This window comes from Thalassophryne amazonica, chromosome 19 (genome assembly GCF_902500255.1).
Source record: "Thalassophryne amazonica chromosome 19, fThaAma1.1, whole genome shotgun sequence".
NCBI classification, from domain to species: Eukaryota; Metazoa; Chordata; class Actinopteri; order Batrachoidiformes; family Batrachoididae; genus Thalassophryne; species Thalassophryne amazonica.
This window is the reverse complement of record NC_047121.1, coordinates 3,676,508-3,694,820: the sequence shown is the minus strand read 5'-3', so window position 1 is coordinate 3,694,820 and position 18,313 is coordinate 3,676,508. Positions and strand designations below refer to the sequence as shown.

Genomic DNA, 18,313 nt, shown 5'->3' with positions numbered 1-18,313 from the left:
TAAAGCAAGACAGGCTTGTTGGCAACGTATTGCTGATCGGGTAAATGCGTAATTGTTCGCCAAATCTGTTACAGATGATTAACCTGTGGAATGTCTGATATGTGTAAAAAAATGACCTTCTTTCATTAATTACACCCAGATGCAACATGATTCAGAAGTGGGCATAGGCCTACTAATAGATGTAAGGTTAATTTAATGTTTCCTAAATAGGCTACTGTTCTAAGGATTTAAAGCCATTAATGGCCATTCTGTTAACATAGTTACACATATATCACTTTGGCATGAAGGTTATCCAACACGACAGCCCCATGTGGGGAGAAAAAGAATGTGAAATATGTAATCATAGTAATTGTATATTAGAATATTTAGAAAAATCACCCAAACCAAAGCAACCCTTATATTGTGTGGGCCGCCAGAAGAGGAGGTACTGCTGGCCCACCGCCAGAGGGTGCCCTGCCTGAAGTGCGGGCTTCAGGCACGAGAGGGCGCTGCCGCCACGGACACAGCCGGGGGTGACAGCTGTCACTCATCATCTCATGACAGCTGTCACCCATCTACACTTCATCATGCTACTCCATAAAACCCGGACGTCATCTCCACCTCGTTGCCGAGATATCTTCGACCTGCGAAGGTAAACTGCTCAGATGTTTGTTTTGTCTTTCACAGACAGTTTTTGCTTTTGTGTTGTTTGCAGTCGGTTCTGTGAGTGCTTGCAGCTGGAGGCTGGGTTTGTGGTACGTGGAGGGCTGACGTCTTCGCTCCCCACGCCAAACTTTGATAAGTACTCACTAACACTGCACGTGCCAGGGTCCTGGATTTGAGGTGGAATCTCCACCTTTGTTGTTACTGGGTGTGCACACACCCACATCTTATTGTCTCTGCTCCTTGCCAGCAGTACCAGATCCGACATTCAGAGACGGTGGCCACCTGGGGACTCGGGACTTGGCGGCTCCAGTATTCTCCAGGTTCGGTGGTGGAGGAAATCGTGTTCCGGTTCTTCTCAGGACAGACGTCTTCTATCCTCGAGCCTTTTTTCTCTGGGCCCCTCCCCAATCAGACCGGGAGTGACATGTTTAGCCGCATGTTCTCCTTGAATTGCTGTCTGTCTGAGTGGTGTCCAAAAAATGAGGTGGGCTTCATTGATAATTGGCAAAGCTTCTGGGGAAAACCTGGTCTTGTTAGGAGAGACGGCATCCATCCCACTTTAGATGGAGCAGCTCTCATTTCTAGAAATCTGGCCAATTTTCTTGGATCCTCCAAACTGTGACTGTCTAGCGTTGGGACCAGGAGGCAGAGCTGTGGTCTTATACACCTCTCTGCAGCTTCTCTCCCCCTGCCATCCCCTCATTACCCCATCCCCGTAGAGACGGTGCCTGCTTCCAGACGACCAATAACCAGCAAAAATCTATTTAAGCAAAAAAATTCAAAAAGAAAAAATAATATAGCACCTTCAACTGCACCACAGACTAAAACAGTTAAATGTGGTCTATTAAACATTAGGTCTCTCTCTTCTAAGTCCCTGTTGGTAAATGATATAATAATTGATCAACGTATTGATTTATTCTGCCTAACAGAAACCTGGTTACAGCAGGATGAATATGTTAGTTTAAATGAGTCAACACCCCCGAGTCACACTAACTGTCAGAATGCTCGTAGTACGGGCCGGGGCGGAGGATTAGCAGCAATCTTCCATTCCAGCTTATTAATTAATCAAAAACCTAGACAGAGCTTTAATTCATTTGAAAGCTTGTCTCTTAGTCTTTTCCATCCAAATTGGAAGTCCAAAAAACCAGTTTTATTTGTTATTATCTATCATCCACCTGGTCGTTACTGTGAGTTTCTCTGTGAATTTTCAGACCTTTTGTCTGACTTAGTGCTTAGCTCAGATAAGATAATTATAGTGGGCGATTTTAACATCCACACAGATGCTGAGAATGACAGCCTCAACACTGCATTTAATCTATTATTAGACTCTATTGGCTTTGCTCAAAAAGTAAATGAGTCCACCCACCACTTTAATCATATCTTAGATCTTGTTTTGACTTATGGTATGGAAATAGAAGACTTAACAGTATTCCCTGAAAACTCCCTTCTGTCTGATCATTTTTTAATAACATTTACATTTACCCTGATGGACTACCCTGCAGTGGGGAATAAGTTTCATTACACTAGAAGTCTTTCAGAAAGCGCTGTAACTAGGTTTAAGGATATGATTCCTTCTTTATGTTCTCTATTGTCATATACCAACACAGAGCAGAGTAGCTACCTAAACTCTGTAAGGGAGTTAGAGTATCTCGTCATAGTTTTACATCCTCATTGAAGACAACTTTGGATGCTGTAGCTCCTCTGAAAAAGAGAGCTTTAAATCAGAAGTGTCTGACTCCGTGGTATAACTCACAAACTCGTAGCTTAAAGCAGATAACCCGTAAGTTGGAGAGGAAATGGCGTCTCACTAATTTAGAAGATCTTCACTTAGCCTGGAAAAAGAGTTTGTTGCTCTATAAAAAAGCCCTCCGTAAAGCTAGGACATCTTTCTACTCATCACTAATTGACGAAAATAAGAACAACCCCAGGTTTCTTTTCAGCACTGTAGCCAGGCTGACAAAGAGTCAGAGCTCTATTGAGCTGAGTATTCCATTAACTTTAACTAGTAATGACTTCATGACTTTCTTTGCTAACAAAATTTTGACTATTAGAGAAAAAATTACTCATAACCATCCCAAGATGTATCGTTATCTTTGGCTGCTTTCAGTGATGCCGGTATTTGGTTAGACTGTTTCTCTCCGATTGTTCTGTCTGAGTTATTTTCATTAGTTACTTCATCCAAACCATCAACATGTTTATTAGACCCCATTCCTGCCAGGCTGCTCAAGGAAGTCCTACCATTATTTAATGCTTCAATCTTAAATATGATCAACTTATCTTTGTTAGTTGGCTATGTACCACAGGCTTTTAAGGTGGCAGTAATTAAACCATTACTTAAAAAGCCATCTCTTGACCCAGCTATTTTAGCTAATTATAGGCCAATCTCCAACCTTCCTTTTCTCTCAAAGATTCTTGAGAGGGTAGTTGTAAAACAGCTAACTGATCACCTGCAGAGGAATGGTCTATTTGAAGAGGTTCAGTCAGGTTTTAGAATTCATCATAGTACAGAAACAGCATTAGTGAAGGTTACAAATGATCTTCTTATGGCTTCGGACAGTGGACTTATCTCTGTGCTTGTTCTGTTGGACCTCAGTGCTGCTTTTGATACTGTTGACCATAAAATTTTATTACAGAGATTAGAGCATGTCATAGGTATTAAAGGCACTGCGCTGCGGTGGTTTGAATCATATTTGTCTAATAGATTACAGTTTGTTAATGTAAATGGGGAATCTTCTTCACAGACTAAAGTTAATTATGGAGTTCCACAAGGTTCTGTGCTAGGACCAATTTTATTCACTTTATACATGCTTCCCTTAGGCAGTATTATTAGACGGTATTGCTTAAATTTTCATTGTTACGCAGATGATACCCAGCTTTATCTATCCATGAAGCCAGAGGACACACACCAATTAGCTAAACTGCAGGATTGTCTTACAGACATAAAGACATGGATGACCTCTAATTTCCTGCTTTTAAACTCAGATAAAACTGAAGTTATTGTACTTGGCCCCACAAATCTTAGAAGCATGGTGTCTAACCAGATCTTACTCTGGATGGCATTCCCTGACCTCTAGTAATACTGTGAGAAATCTTGGAGTCATTTTTGATCAGGATATGTCATTCAAAGCGCATATTAAACAAATATGTAGGACTGCCTTTTTGCATTTACGCAATATCTCTAAAATCAGAAAGGTCTTGTCTCAGAGTGATGCTGAAAAACTAATTCATGCATTTATTTCCTCTAGGCTGGACTATTGTAATTCTTTATTATCAGGTTGTCCTAAAAGTTCCCTAAAAAGCCTTCAGTTAATTCAAAATGCTGCAGCTAGAGTACTGACGGGGACTAGCAGGAGAGAGCATATCTCACCCGTGTTGGCCTCTCTTCATTGGCTTCCTGTTAATTCTAGAATAGAATTTAAAATTCTTCTTCTTACTTATAAGGTTTTGAATAATCAGGTCCCATCTTATCTCAGGGACCTCGTAGTACCATATCACCCTAATAGAGCGCTTCGCTCTCAGACTGCAGGCTTACTTGTAGTTCCTAGGGTTTGTAAGAGTAGAATGGGAGGCAGAGCCTTCAGCTTTCAGGCTCCTCTCCTGTGGAACCAGCTCCCAATTCAGATCAGGGAGACAGATACCCTCTCTACTTTTAAGATTAGGCTTAAAACTTTCCTTTTCGCTAAGGCTTATAGTTAGGGCTGGATCAGGTGACCCTGGACTATCCCTTGGTTGTGCTGCTTTAGACGTAGACTGTGGGGGGGTTCCCATGATGCACTGTTTCTTTCTCTTTTTGCTCTGTATGCATCACTCCGCATTTAATCATTAGTGATCGATCTCTGCCCCCCTCCACAGCATGTCTTTTTCCTGGTTCTTTCCCTCAGCCCCAACCAGTCTCAGCAGAAGACTGCCCCTCCCTGAGCCTGGTTCTGCTGGAGGTTTCTTCCTGTTAAGAGGGAGTTTTTCCTTCCCACTGTTGCCAAGTGCTTGCTCACAGGGGGTCGTTTTGACCGTTGGGGTTTTTCATGATTGTTGTATGGCCTTGCCTTACAATATAAAGCGCCTTGGGGCAACTGTTTGTTGTGATTTGGCGCTATATAAAAAAAAAAAGTTGAGTTGAGTTGATTGACTGTTTGCAAAATTTTATATTCCTCTGTATTGAGGTTGTGCTCATTCACGACAGTAAAGTGTTCATATTCGACTCTTTCATTGTCCGTTCATTTACGCCCCCTGTTGTGGGTCCGTGTCACTACACTTTCCCAACAGGATATCTCGGTCAACGTCATGGATCCCGAGGGGCGTCACCCATCTGTTGAACAGCCAACGGAAGAGCAGGGTGCACAGGCGTCTGCAGGAGGCGTGATTGGTGAGTTGCAGCAAATCCTCACCGCCTTTACCGCTCGGTTGGATGTGATGACCGAGCAAAACGTCATCCTTAATCGCAGGATGGAGGCTCTCACCGCACAGGTGGAAGCGTGCGGTCAGGGCGCTGCTGCGGCTCCTCCTCCTGCCGACCCAGTGCAGGATATAAACGTTCCACTGGTCGTTCAACGAACCCCCCCACCATCCCCTGAAGCATACATAAGTCCCCCAGAGCCGTACGGAGGTTGTGTGAAGACATGCGCGGACTTTCTTATGCAGTGCTCGCTTGTCTTTGCACAACGTCCCGTAATGTACGCATCTGATGCCAGTAAGGTGGCTTATGTAATTAACTTGCTTCGTGGTGAGGCACACGCTTGGGCTACGGCGCTTTGGGAGCAAAATTCATGGCTCCTTACCACTTATACTGGGTTTGTGAGGGAGTTCAGAACAGTTTTTGATCACCCTAACAGAGGAGAGACTGCTTCAACAGTGCTTTTGTCAATGAGACAGGGGCGCCGGAGCGCAGCCGAATATGCAGTCGAATATGCAGTCGACTTCCGCATCGCGGCTGCGAGGTCCAGCTGGAATAACATTGCGCTCCGCGCCGCCTTCATAAACGGATTGTCGTCGGTCCTGAAGGAGCACCTGGTAGCGAAGGAAGAACCGCGGGATTTAGATGGGCTTATTGATCTCGTTATACGGTTAGACAATCGGTTGGAGGAACGCCGTCGGGAGTGAGACGAAGGACGTGGCCGGGCACGCGCCGTCCCTCTCCCTTCCGGGTCCGAAAAGGTTCCGCCCTCCCCACGCTCCACAGCCTCAATGCTCGGTGTGGCTACAGCTCCCCCTGCTGACGAAGCTATGGACACGAGCAGGGCCACATTTTACAGACAGAGGAGGCTGGCCCGTGGGGAGTGCTTTGTCTGCGGCTCGAGTGAGCACCAGCAGAGAGACTGCCCCAAGCGGTTTAAACACCAACGCCCGCCCGTAGAAACTGGGCTTAGGGTGGGCCAAGACATTCACGTGGGACGCACACATATTTCCACACAACTCCCAGTTACAATCCTGAGCGGGGATTTAACCCTTCATGCCCCAGCACTGGTGGACACGGGGTCAGAAGGGAATCTGCTAGACAGCAGATGGGCTAGGGAGGTAGGGCTCCCTCTGGTGGCGCTCCCTTCGCCATTGCAGGTGCGGGCACTAGATGGCACCCTTCTCCCTTTAATCACGCACAAGACACAACCTGTAACTCTGGTGGTGTCTGGAAATCATCTGGAGGAGATCGAGTTTTTTGTGACTCCTTCTACCTCCAGAGTGATTTTGGGCTTCCCGTGGATGTTGAAACACAATCCCCGGATTGATTGGCCGTCTGGGGTGGTGGTTCAGTGGAGCGAAACCTGCCATCGGAGGTGTTTAGGTTCCTCGGTTCCTCCCGGTTTACAGGCTAAAGAGGAGATCAAAGTCCCTCCCAATCTGACGGCGGTGCCGGCTGAATACCACGATCTTGCTGACGTCTTCAGCAAGGATCTGGCACTCACCCTTCCCCCGCACCGTCCGTACGACTGTGCCATTGATTTGATTCCAGGCGTGGAGTTCCCGTCCAGCAGGCTGTACGACCTCTCACGACCTGAGCGCGAATCAATGGAGACCTACATCCGGGACTCATTAGCTGCCGGGCTGATCCGGAATTCCACCTCCCCGATGGGTGCAGGTTTCTTTTTTGTGGGCAAGAAAGATGGCAGACTCCGTCCATGCATTGATTACAGGGGGCTGAATGAAATCACGGTTCGTAATCGATACCCATTGCCCTTGCTAGATTCCGTGTTCACCCCCCTGCATGGAGCCAAAATCTTTACAAAGTTGGAGCTTAGGAATGCGTATCACCTGGTTCGGGTCCGGAAGGGAGACGAGTGGAAGACGCCATTTAACACCCCTTTAGGTCATTTTGAGTACCTGGTCATGCCGTTCGGCCTCACTAACGCCCCCGAGATGTTCCAAGCTTTGGTTAATGACGTCTTGCGGGACTTCCTGCACCGATTCGTCTTCGTATATCTGGAGGGCTGACGTCTTCGCTCCCCACGCCAAACTTTGATAAGTACTCACTAACACTGCACGTGCCAGGGTCCTGGATTTGAGGTGGAATCTCCACCTTTGTTGTTACTGGGTGTGCACACACCCACATCTTATTGTTTCTGCTCCTCGCCAGCGGTACCAGATCCGACATTCGGAGACGGTGGCCACCTGGGGACTCGGGACTTGGCGGCTCCAGTATTCTCCAGGTTCGGTGGCGGAGGAAATCGTGTGGTTCTGGTTCTTCTCAGGACAGACGTCTTCTATCCTCGAGCCTGCCCACACGTCACCTTTGTGATTGACTGTTTGCAAAATTTTATATTCCTCTGTATTGTGGTTGTGCTCATTCATGACAGTAAAGTGTTCATATTCGACTCTTTCATTGTCCGTTCATTTACGCCCCCTGTTGTGGGTCCGTGTCACTACACTTTCCCACACCTTATGTGGCTGAAACAAGTGAAAGAAGGTGAGCTTAGAGTGGACTACACAATAATGGGTATATGAAATAGGCCGAATAGAACGGCTATACCTGCACATTGATACTGTGAAAAGATTTGCGATTGACATAATCGCCCTCGTGCTCTCCCAGGGGTGCACTGATTGGGATTTGCGTGCAATCAATGGCTCCTATTACTCTTGGGAAACCTAGGAGAAATTGTTATTGATAAGCCCCACTTCGCCTAATTAATGGACATGCATTAGACCTATTTTGATATTAGTAATTACCCGCGATTGCATAAAACCCTTCTTTGATTTGCATTGCAGATAAATGGCCAGGGAAAACGACAAATGCATCCAACAGTTTAGATACAGCAAGTACTACCCTGCGAATCATACGACATACAGTATTCTTGCTCAGATGTTCAGCATCACCAATGGAATACATAAATTGTCCACTGGCAAAATATCTATTAAATATCTATTATCTGCTCGATCGTCAGGGCATTGCTATGATGGGTGATCGTGATGGGTGAACCTAGAACATAACCTGCTCGGAGCAGGTTTGGCACACAGCGTAAATTGCCGTGGCAGCATGCCTCAATCGAAACCTATCCACCTTTTGTAGTATGGGTTAACCGGGAAGTTACTCCACACATCATCAACTTACTCCCGAAGTTACCCTGATAAGCCAGTAACCCCGCTTTGTAGTACAGGCCCCTGGTGTTTTAAACTGGTCTCTGGGTTGATGTACAAAAGTTCAAATACACACACTGAGAGAGAGAGAGAAGAAGAAGAAGCATCTGCTTCAGTAACCTTCACATAAAATCCTTTCCACTGAGTTGTGTGAACATGTGACCATATGGTTTGAGTTTTAGGATGTAACTGCTGTGAAACAATGTGAAACTCACAGTTTATTGCTCTGATTGAATACACTTCTGTGTAGAAACACTCTCTCTCACAGACAGCATTCACTTTGTACCTCACCCAACTACATTCAGAAAACACTTTATTGTAAATAAACATTTCTGCAGCACTTTTCCATCTGATGCAAAAGTTTAAAAGCTATACAGCCGTTCATACGCACACCAATTTCAGGCACTCAGCTGCACACCAGGAGGAATTTGTAGATTAAGGACCTTGCTCAAAGGCACTTCAGTGATCTTTCCTGCCTGACAGACAATTGAGACAAGGATCTAACCTCACTACCCAGGCCGTCACCTGCCTGATGAACATTTAGTACATTTCTGTGCTTTGCCATTAACAGCCACACCTGCTCCTAATTCATAATCAATCCAGGATCCTACACCCATCCAGCAGGTGGCAGACATGCCTCTGGAACATTCTTCTGCTTTCAGCTCCTCCCAGGCATCCACTTGTTGAGCGCATCAATCAAACATCAACACCAAGGCTGTCAAAAATACATAAAAATAAGACACATTTTCCCAGGACATCTCCACAACCAAAAGGACAAGAGAGTTAAGTAAGTCACATGCAATCAAATGGCATGAGTGACATTATGACAATGTAAAAAAACAAATATGAGTTGACATCATAATTGCTAGAAAAGCGCATTTTACAAGATATGACCAAAACTAATAAAGCTCGGGAGTTGATCCAACACTATATTCATCAGCTGATGATCTGCCATTGGTCACAATCACTAAACATCACAAAATGATGTCACTATTATCCAAAACACACACACTTACTATGCATGTGAGCAGGGTGCATATGGCCTCTTTGATGCACCCACATATTTGAGCAAAGCATTATAACGGCTCATAATATAACCCTTTTTAACAAACTGCAATGAACAAAAAAATAAACACAACACTTATTTTTGCTCCCATTTTTCATGAGCTGAACTCAAAGATCTAAAACATTTTCTATACACACAAAACACCTATTTCTCTCAAATATTGTTCACAAACCAGTCTAAATCTGTGTTAGTGAGCACTTCTCCTTTGCCAAGATAATCCATCCCACCTCACAGGTGTGACATATCAAGATGCTGATTATACACCATGATTATTGCACAGGTGTGCCTTAGACTGCCCACTTAGGCTTAGACATTCTTTTGCAAAAAACAAACAACAAACAAACAAAAAACAGGCCGGCCACTTGAATTTTTCAATAGGCAGGGGTCAAGTGAAAAATTACACAGGGAGCAAAATTTTAAAATGCTCCAATAATATTGAAAACTATACCACATTATTTGTCGAATCATAAAGATTCCAAAACGGTATAGTTTGGACTATCTGTGACTGAATGTTCTGGAGTTATGGGGTAAAAACAGCAAGAATGGTGACAAAGGTCACTTTCAGTTTGTACAGGGGTCAAAAGTTAAAGTTGCTGCAGTTTTGGTAAAAAGTGGATCAAATTATTTGTTGAAACTAACAGGATTAATAAATGGAATAGTTTTCTCTGTGGTGAATGTTTGGTCTCCAAAGTAAAGGTCAAACAAGACTGAAGTCCATTGGATTTTATATAACGGCTGAGTGGATCCTTGTCATTTGATTGGTGCTTTGTATGTCACGTGACATGGATTATTCGTCCTATTTGTGTTGCGTTGCATTAAGAGTGCAATTTGGTTCCATTTAACGTGCAAATTTTGTTCCATATGTTTGGTACCATTGCACTCTCTGCAAACCCCACCCACTCATGTGGGCAGCATTTAACTAAACATGCAGAATTTGTTTTGCTGACTGACGACGATTTGGAGGAGCTAATTGACGGTGCTGATTCTCCGAACACACACACACATACATGCACATACACAAAACAAATCCACTGCACTGTAAACCATCTGGACGCCTGAAGAGCTGTTAAGCCCCTTTCACTGCAGCTCCACTTTGAGTTGCGCTGTGCTCATGACAATGCCATGTGGAAGCAACCTAGTGCCAAGACAATGTAGCGCAACACCACAACAGCGCGAGGGACACAAAGGACGAAGCGAATCGAATGCCAAAAATTAAACATGTTTAATTTTTTTCGTCAAGCACAGGACGCAGAAATTAAATGGTTTCAGCACAAGTCAGAGCAACGCAACGTTACTCAACGTGACTGGAAGCCACACCCTCACAATGCAACGTTACCCAGCGCCAATTTATGATTCCTGCTGTGTTCCATTGTTCCCGAAGTATAAATCATGCAGGATTGATTTTACACCATGTACACAATGCAGGAAAACTACATGCTCAAAAAGAGCACAGAAAAAAAGGTGCTGATTGCAGCCTGACAGCTGCTGCAGCTCCTCGCTCTTAAATTCTCTCACAAAAGTGTTTAAATAAAGTCCATAAAAATCCTGCTCACAGACTGATTGCCAGAGACGGGACATGTCCACATCCAGTCTAACTCCAGACATCTCTACATTTACTCATGGACGGTTCGTTCACACGTACGCAGCTCACAGTTAAAGGAAGAAAGAAACTATAACAGAAATCAGAGCGTTGATCTGCAGCTCAGCAGCTCAGCACAAGAACAATATCAACTAGAAGAGAAATCAGAGTGCACAGTCTGGCTGCTGGTTCTCCTCTGCGTCCTCACCTCCTCTCTGCCCCCTGCTGCCTGCACCTGACACAGACATTCCTGCGTCGTCATGACGCCACATGAAACAACTCGAAGCAGTTCTGGTGTGAAAGGGGATTTAGGAGGAAGTTAGAATGAAACGCTGGACTAATTTCTGATGTGATTTTTTTTTTTCGCTGCACTGAGGAAGTACACAGCCTTTTTTTGGCAGTACACGAAGTTGGTGCACGGCATCACCGACGACATCATCATATGATTTTTGGACTCCTATTAAAGTTTGTGTTGGATTGTTGATGTCAGAGCAGCAGTGATGCACCAAAGCTGGACAAATTTCTGATGTGATTTTTTGCTGGAGTGAGGAAATACACAGTCTTTTTCTTTCTTTTTTTTTTTTTTTTTGAAGTACACAAAGTGTTTTTCTTTCTTTTTTTTTTTTTGAAGTACACAAAGTCTTTTTCTTTCTTTTTTTTTTTTAAGTACACAAAGTCTTTTTCTTTCTTTTTTTGAAGTACACAGTCTTTTTCTTTCTTTTTTTTGAAGTACACAAAGTCTTTTTCTTTCTTTTTTTTTGAAGTACACAAAGTATTTTTCTTTCTTTTTTTTGAAGTACACAAAGTCTTTTTCTTTCTATTCTTTGAAGTACACAGTCTTTTTCTTTCTTTTTTGAAGTACACAAAGTCTTTTTCTTTCTTTCTTTTTTGAAGTACACAAAGTCTTTTTCTTTCTTTTTTTGAAGTACACAAAGTCTTTTTCTTTCTTTTTTTGAAGTACACAAATGTTATGTGGGCCGCTGAAGAGGAGGTACTGCTGGCCCACCACCACCAGAGGGCGCCCTGCTTGGAGTGCGGGCGCCAGACCCAGAAGAAGTGACAGCTGTCACTCATCCTCAGTACCAGCTGTCACTCATTCATCATCATCATCACCATAAAGGCCGGACTGCAACTCCACCTCCTCGCCGAGAAATCGACTACCGAAGAGGTAATTTTCTCTGCTGACTCATATTGTTGAGTGATAATTTGGACTTCTTTTGCAGCTGTTATCCTGTGGTGTTCGTCCTTATCTGTGGGATTGGCGTTTGGTGTGACAGCGACGGCTTCGCCTCACACCCCAAACCAGATAAGTGGATTAAACAGGAGCTGCACGAGTGTGTGATTGGAGGTGGAGGTGCTCCCTCCTAACTGAGTGCAGACTGTGGATTACTGAGTGTGCGGGACTCACACTCATTCATCTTGTCTTTGTTTTCTGCCAGCAGTACCTGGGTCGATTGCCGAAGACAGATGCCACCTTGGGACTCGGGACTTGGCGGCTCCGGTGTTCTTCAGACCGTTGGTGGTGGAAGCCGTGTGGGACGCGGCTTCTCTCTCGTCGGGGGTCTTCTATCTTTGAGCCTGCCCACACGTCACCTGGTGTTAACTGACTTTACAAATTTTGTGATATTTGAGTTGGGTATTGTCACACAATTAAATTGGTTACTTTTTGGCTTATTCATTGTCCGTTCATTTGCGCCCCCCTGTGTGGGTCCAGCTATGACACTTCCCAACACCTTTTTTTGAAGTACACAAAGTCTTTTTCTTTCTTTTTTTGAAGGACACAGTCTTTTCTTTTTTTTTTTTTTGAAGTACACAAAGTGCAGTGACGCACCAAAATGTAAGTCCCTTTTCTGTTTAAAACTAACATAATATCAAATGACAAGGATCTATTTTAGCTGTTCTATAAAACAAATATGAATGTTTTTACATTCTTCCATGGTACGAATATTAATGAGGTGAAAGGTGGAACAAACCATTCAACGAGGTAAACACTGGACTCATAAACATTCATTATTTGGATACTGTGACATGTGGACGCATGTTACCTCATAACGTGAAAACTAAACATGACACATGATGCAAACTACGTCCTTTTTCAACCCTTGTGAACTGTATCTGTGCTCGGGTTCAGCAGTGCACACGTCTCATGTGTAAACAATAAAATGCACTGCAGCATTAAAGTGCATTTTTATTTATTTATTTGCATTAAAGTGCAATGAAGGGTATTTCTTCAGTTAGCAAACGTGGAAACATAACAGAAACAAATTCATAGTATACAAATAATTGCTGTTCATGAGCGCAGCAGTGAGAATTGGTGCATTCAACTTTGCACGGGTGGCGTCTTAACGTGATGCATTGTGGGTAAAACACACGAGAAGTGCAGACTGACTTTCTCTGGGGCTGCTCAGTGTCACCGAATCACAAAACACATGAGAGCGAGTCACCTGCACTCAGAACCTGGAGATGCTGTTATGCTGCTACTACTTATATTTATAATAATAATAACTCTAAATGGTGAAGATACCAATAAATCATGTCACCCCAAACCCCAGAATCCATGAGCATGAACCCATTCTTTCCTGTTCTGTTTAAGGAAACTGAGAAATACATATTGACCATCTTCAGCAGAACAAATAGAAGAGGAGCACCACGCTCGTAAAGCGCAAACATCCGCCAACACTAGTTTCCAGTTCTGCAAATTTTTAGTTTGGTCTTGTTAGAAGTGACTTTTCATAAGTTAAAATATAATACAAAATATGGATAAAATGGGCTTTTCAATGTTAAAATCAAACATCCACTAAATCCACAATCTGGATCAGATCCAGATCAAACTTTGAGTGTCAGTCTGCACCTCACTTTGGGCACATTTGATTAAGATATAATGTAAAATATACATTAAATGGACTTTTCAATGTTAAATTGAAATGGCCACAAAATCTGTAATCTGGATCAGATCTGGATCAAACTTTGTCAGTCAATAAAGGATACCATCCTACAAAATACTCTCAAATATGAAAGATTTTTTTTTGACAGGGTTACGAATTTTTGAAAATTCAATCAGTGTTAAAGAATAGGGATTTTTCCAATTTTCCAAGATTTTTCCAGACTCTGACCTTTTCCAAGTTCTTGCCTACCAGGATATGAAACTTCAGTGAAAATTTCACAAACAAACAAACAACGGTATGCAACATAAACTCGGCCAATGAAGTTGGAGGAGGGTAGGAAATAATCCAGCTTTACAAAGTTCATTGTTTTTAATACTGTTGGGAAAGTGTAGTGACACGGACCCACAACAGGGGGCGTAAATGAACGGACAATAGAGGGAGTTAAATTAGAACACTTTACTGTTGTGAATGTCACAACCACACACAGCAGATATAGCATAGATACAAGTCAATGAATGAAGGTGTCGTGTGGGCAGGCTCGATGATAGGAGACATCCGTCTGGAGATGAACCGGAACCAACGATTTCCGAAGGATACTGGAGCCGCCAAGTCCCGAAGTCCCCAGGTGGCCACCGTCTCAGCGTGTCGGATCTGGTACTGCTGGCGGAGAACAAAGACGTCAAGTGTGGGTGTGTGTTACACCCGTAACAATAACGGTGGGAATTCCACCTCCACCTCTAAGCACACTCGTGCAGCGTCTGAGTAACCACTTATCTGGTGGGAAGTTGGACGAAACAGTCGCGGCCCACGCCGGTCCTCTGAGTAGACAGCTGCAACACAATAGCTCTTAGAATCAATCAACACAGGCAGAGAAAGTTCCTCTCAAAGAAGGTCGATATCTCGGCGACGTGGTGGAGGTGTCATCCTGCTTTTATCCAGGGTGAAGTGCAGATGATCGGTGACAGCTGCCATAGTTGATGAGTGACAGCTGTCAACCTCAGCTGTTCCTGTAAGGCGGCAGCGCCCTCTCGTGCCTGAAGCCGCACTTCAGGCAGGGCACCCTCTGGTGGTGGGCCAGCAGTACCTCCTCTTCTGGCGGCCCACACAACAAATACTTATACGAGGTCTATTAGAAAAGTAACCGACCTTATATTTTTTCAAAAACCATATGGATTTGAATCACGTGTGATTACATCAGACATGCTTGAACCCTCGTGGGCATGCGAGAGTTTTTTCACGCCTGTCGGTTACGTCATTCGCCTGTGGGCAGTCTTTGAGTGAGGAGTCGCCCACCCGCTCGTCGATGTTTTTTTCATTGTTTAGGAATGGCTCAGAGACTGTTGCTTTGTTTGATAAAATTTTTTTTCAAAACTGTAAGGCACAACTGAGTGGACACCATTCAATAAATTCAGCTGGTTTTCGGTAAAAATTTTAACGGCTGATGAGAGATTTTGGTCTGGTAGTGTCGCTTTAAGGACGGTCCACGGCGCCTGACGGCGATCTGCGCTTCGAGGCAGCAGTGTCTCGCCGTTTCAAGTTGAAAACTTCCACATTTCAGGCTCTGTTGACCCAGTAAGTCGTCAGAGAACAGAGAACTTTAAGAAGAAGTCGGCATGAGGCGTTTATTCGGACATTCCATTGTTAACGGTCATTTTGTAATGAAAGAACGTGCGGGCAGAGTCGCATGTCAGGCCGGACCCGACCGCGGGGGGTCGCGGCAGGAAAAACACCTCCGTTGGAAATCTTAACGGGCAAGTTGGAACATGCCCAAGCTGTTAAACAATTTCTCAGTTACTCACTTGTTGAAAGCCATTAAAAGCCGCCTGAATTCTACAAATGGTTTTCAACACGGAGGTGTTTTTCCTGTCGCGGCGCACACAGATTTGCCGAGTCGTCACGGAAACGACTCGGCGAATTTGCGCGTACGTCTTTCATTAAAAAAATGTCCTTAAACAGTGGAATGTCCGCATAAATTCCTCATGCCGGCCTCTTCTGAATCTTCTCTGTTCTCTCACGATGTCCTGGGTGAATTAAGCCTTAAATTAGGATGTTTTAAGCTCGAAACAGGCCGACGACGGCGCCTGGAAGCGCTGCAGGACGTCCCGCTCCGTGGGAATTCCTTACACCGACAGAAACACCCCATAATCTCTCATCAGCCGTTAAACTTTTCACAGAAAACCAGCTTAATTTCTCGAATAGTGTCCACTCGGATATTCCTCACAGGTCCAGAAAAATTTTTGATAAAGCAACGCGCGCCGTCTCGAGCAGCGTGTGAAACAAAGGAATTCAGCCGAGAGGGCGGGACCACATCTCACTCAAGGCCTGCCCACAGGGAAATGACGTCACCGACACGCGTGAAAAAACTCACGCATGCGCACGAGGGTTCAAGCATGATTGGTGTAATCGCATGTCATTCAAATCCATATAGTTAAAAAAAAAAATAAAAGGGTCGGTTTATTATCTAAGAGACCTCGTATTTCATGTAACGTCCACCTTAAATCTCCCTCGTCCCGTCAGTAAGCTTTTGATGATTTCTCATGTCAGTAATTGCCGACTCTTGCTTTTTTGTTTGTGTCGTCTGTTTAAGATGTTCTGACTTCTTTATACAGTCTGTTTTTTTTTCAATAATAATTGTCATTTTTTAAAAACAAACTGAGTAAAAATACACAAAATAGAAAAATAAACTTTCCAATTGCTGCCAAACGGAATATAATTTATGTGATGTTATGACATATGACACTGTAAATTTTCAGTAAGAAAGAGGGAAAAGTTTGATTCAGCAGATTGTTGTCAGAAAAATGTTCATGTAACTCGTGCTTCTATTCTTCACATTTCTTTCACCCTCCTGAAAATGAAATAAAACAGGCACATATTTATAATATGTTTTATTTGCCAAAGTCCTTTTTTAAGAGTGACCACAGGGGCAAGACTAGGTGGTGCCCACCAGCATCACCCCCCCCCCCCCCTCACACACACACCACCAAGACCATCAACCATCCAACACGGTGACCCACACCACTCAGAATGGCCAGGATGGCTGTATCTTCTCGCCAGCACACCACCCCAACCACCCCCAGGTCCACACACCCATGAACATGGGAACAGCACAACCATCAAACAGCAAATCACCAAGAGCCCACCCACAGCCACAGCCACACCCACAGCCACAGCCACACCCACAGCCACAGAGTGAATTCCCAGCCAGGGGTCCTGAGGGGAACCCAGCAGCAACACCCAAACATACACAAAGTAACTCCTGGTCAGACCCTGGACCCCCCCAGGCCCAGCCACCTGGCCACAGGTAAGAGCACAGAATACCCACAGCTGAGACCACGCCTCCAGCCATGGTTGCCCCACCCTCCTGCACATGGTGTTAGAAGTCATTTTTAAACCTCACTGAGTCTTTTAATCTTGTGCAGTTTGTGTCTGGACCCACATGAGAACGTGGACACACTCTTGATCTTGTTTGATCATGTGGTTTGCCTGTTTTTAACTTCCAGACGCCGTGTTTTCTGATCACGCACTGAAACCTGGTGCTCAGTGCCATCACATCATTACCTCGTCCACTGTCCTTCCTGAGTCTGTGTCCAGTCCAGAGGAGCTGAGCTCACGACTCCACCTGGTTCAGACGCTATGGCTCCGTTAACAATCAGGCAGCCAAAACTAAATCTGAGTCCTGATTAAATGATACGACTCGAGGGGAAAAAGGACAAACTGCACGTGTCTTTTCAAATGCTGAGAGACTGCTGGAGTCATCACCAAACACCTGTGAGAAATACTACAAGAAATCATTTATCTGATATTATTCTGTCAAACTGTCACAAGCCTCATGTTTTGTTTGAGACTATTGGCTCAGTTCTTAATGTCCCACAGACGGTCTGTATGGAGACACCACCCGCTGTCTGTGAAAACTTTTTTTTTTTTTTTAAATCGACGAGGCCTCTTCTACACAGAACAAAGTTCTGGATCAAGATTAACAGGAAAGATCAGAAGATGACAATGATGTATGTGGCATTTTCAAATGACTCCGTACATACAGCTGCTACAGGTGTCATGATCCAGGCTGCCGGGTTAGAACCTTTCACATTTTAATGATGCCCGAGTGAGCAAAAAGTCATTTATGCACTGAGCGTTACACCGTCTGTAACATCGCAGCTCTTCTGCTCTGCTGAATGCAATAGTTCAACATCAAATTTATGAGACACGAGGGACTTGGTTATTTTACTGCCTCTCACACTTTGCTCTGACCATCACCACATCATCACAACAGCCATCAGTCACTCTCCACTGCACCAAACTGTTGGTAATTACAAATGGCTCCTATCAGACGTTAAAGCCGCTCAGCACACCTGATTCAGGAAACGTATTGAACTTTCACACTGAAATCTGAAGATGGGCGTCGGTTTAAATGCACTTTCTGGTGTCAGATGATGCAGCAGCAAAGTGTTTGCACCAGAGACTCTCAAAAACCTGGTCTAAAGTCGAGCAGGAGTCTGTTTCTGCAGTAATCAGAAAACCTCACGTGAAGGGTTCAAGACTCATGAACACTCTACAGGCAGGATGCCCATTACCAGC

General features: G+C 44.3%; 1 protein-coding gene across 1 annotated transcript in view; it reads right to left on the bottom strand.

Annotated features, from left to right (window-relative positions):
* sobpa (sine oculis binding protein homolog (Drosophila) a) overlaps positions 1-18,313 on the bottom strand; it is a 165,289-nt gene that overhangs the window by 94,930 nt on the left and 52,046 nt on the right.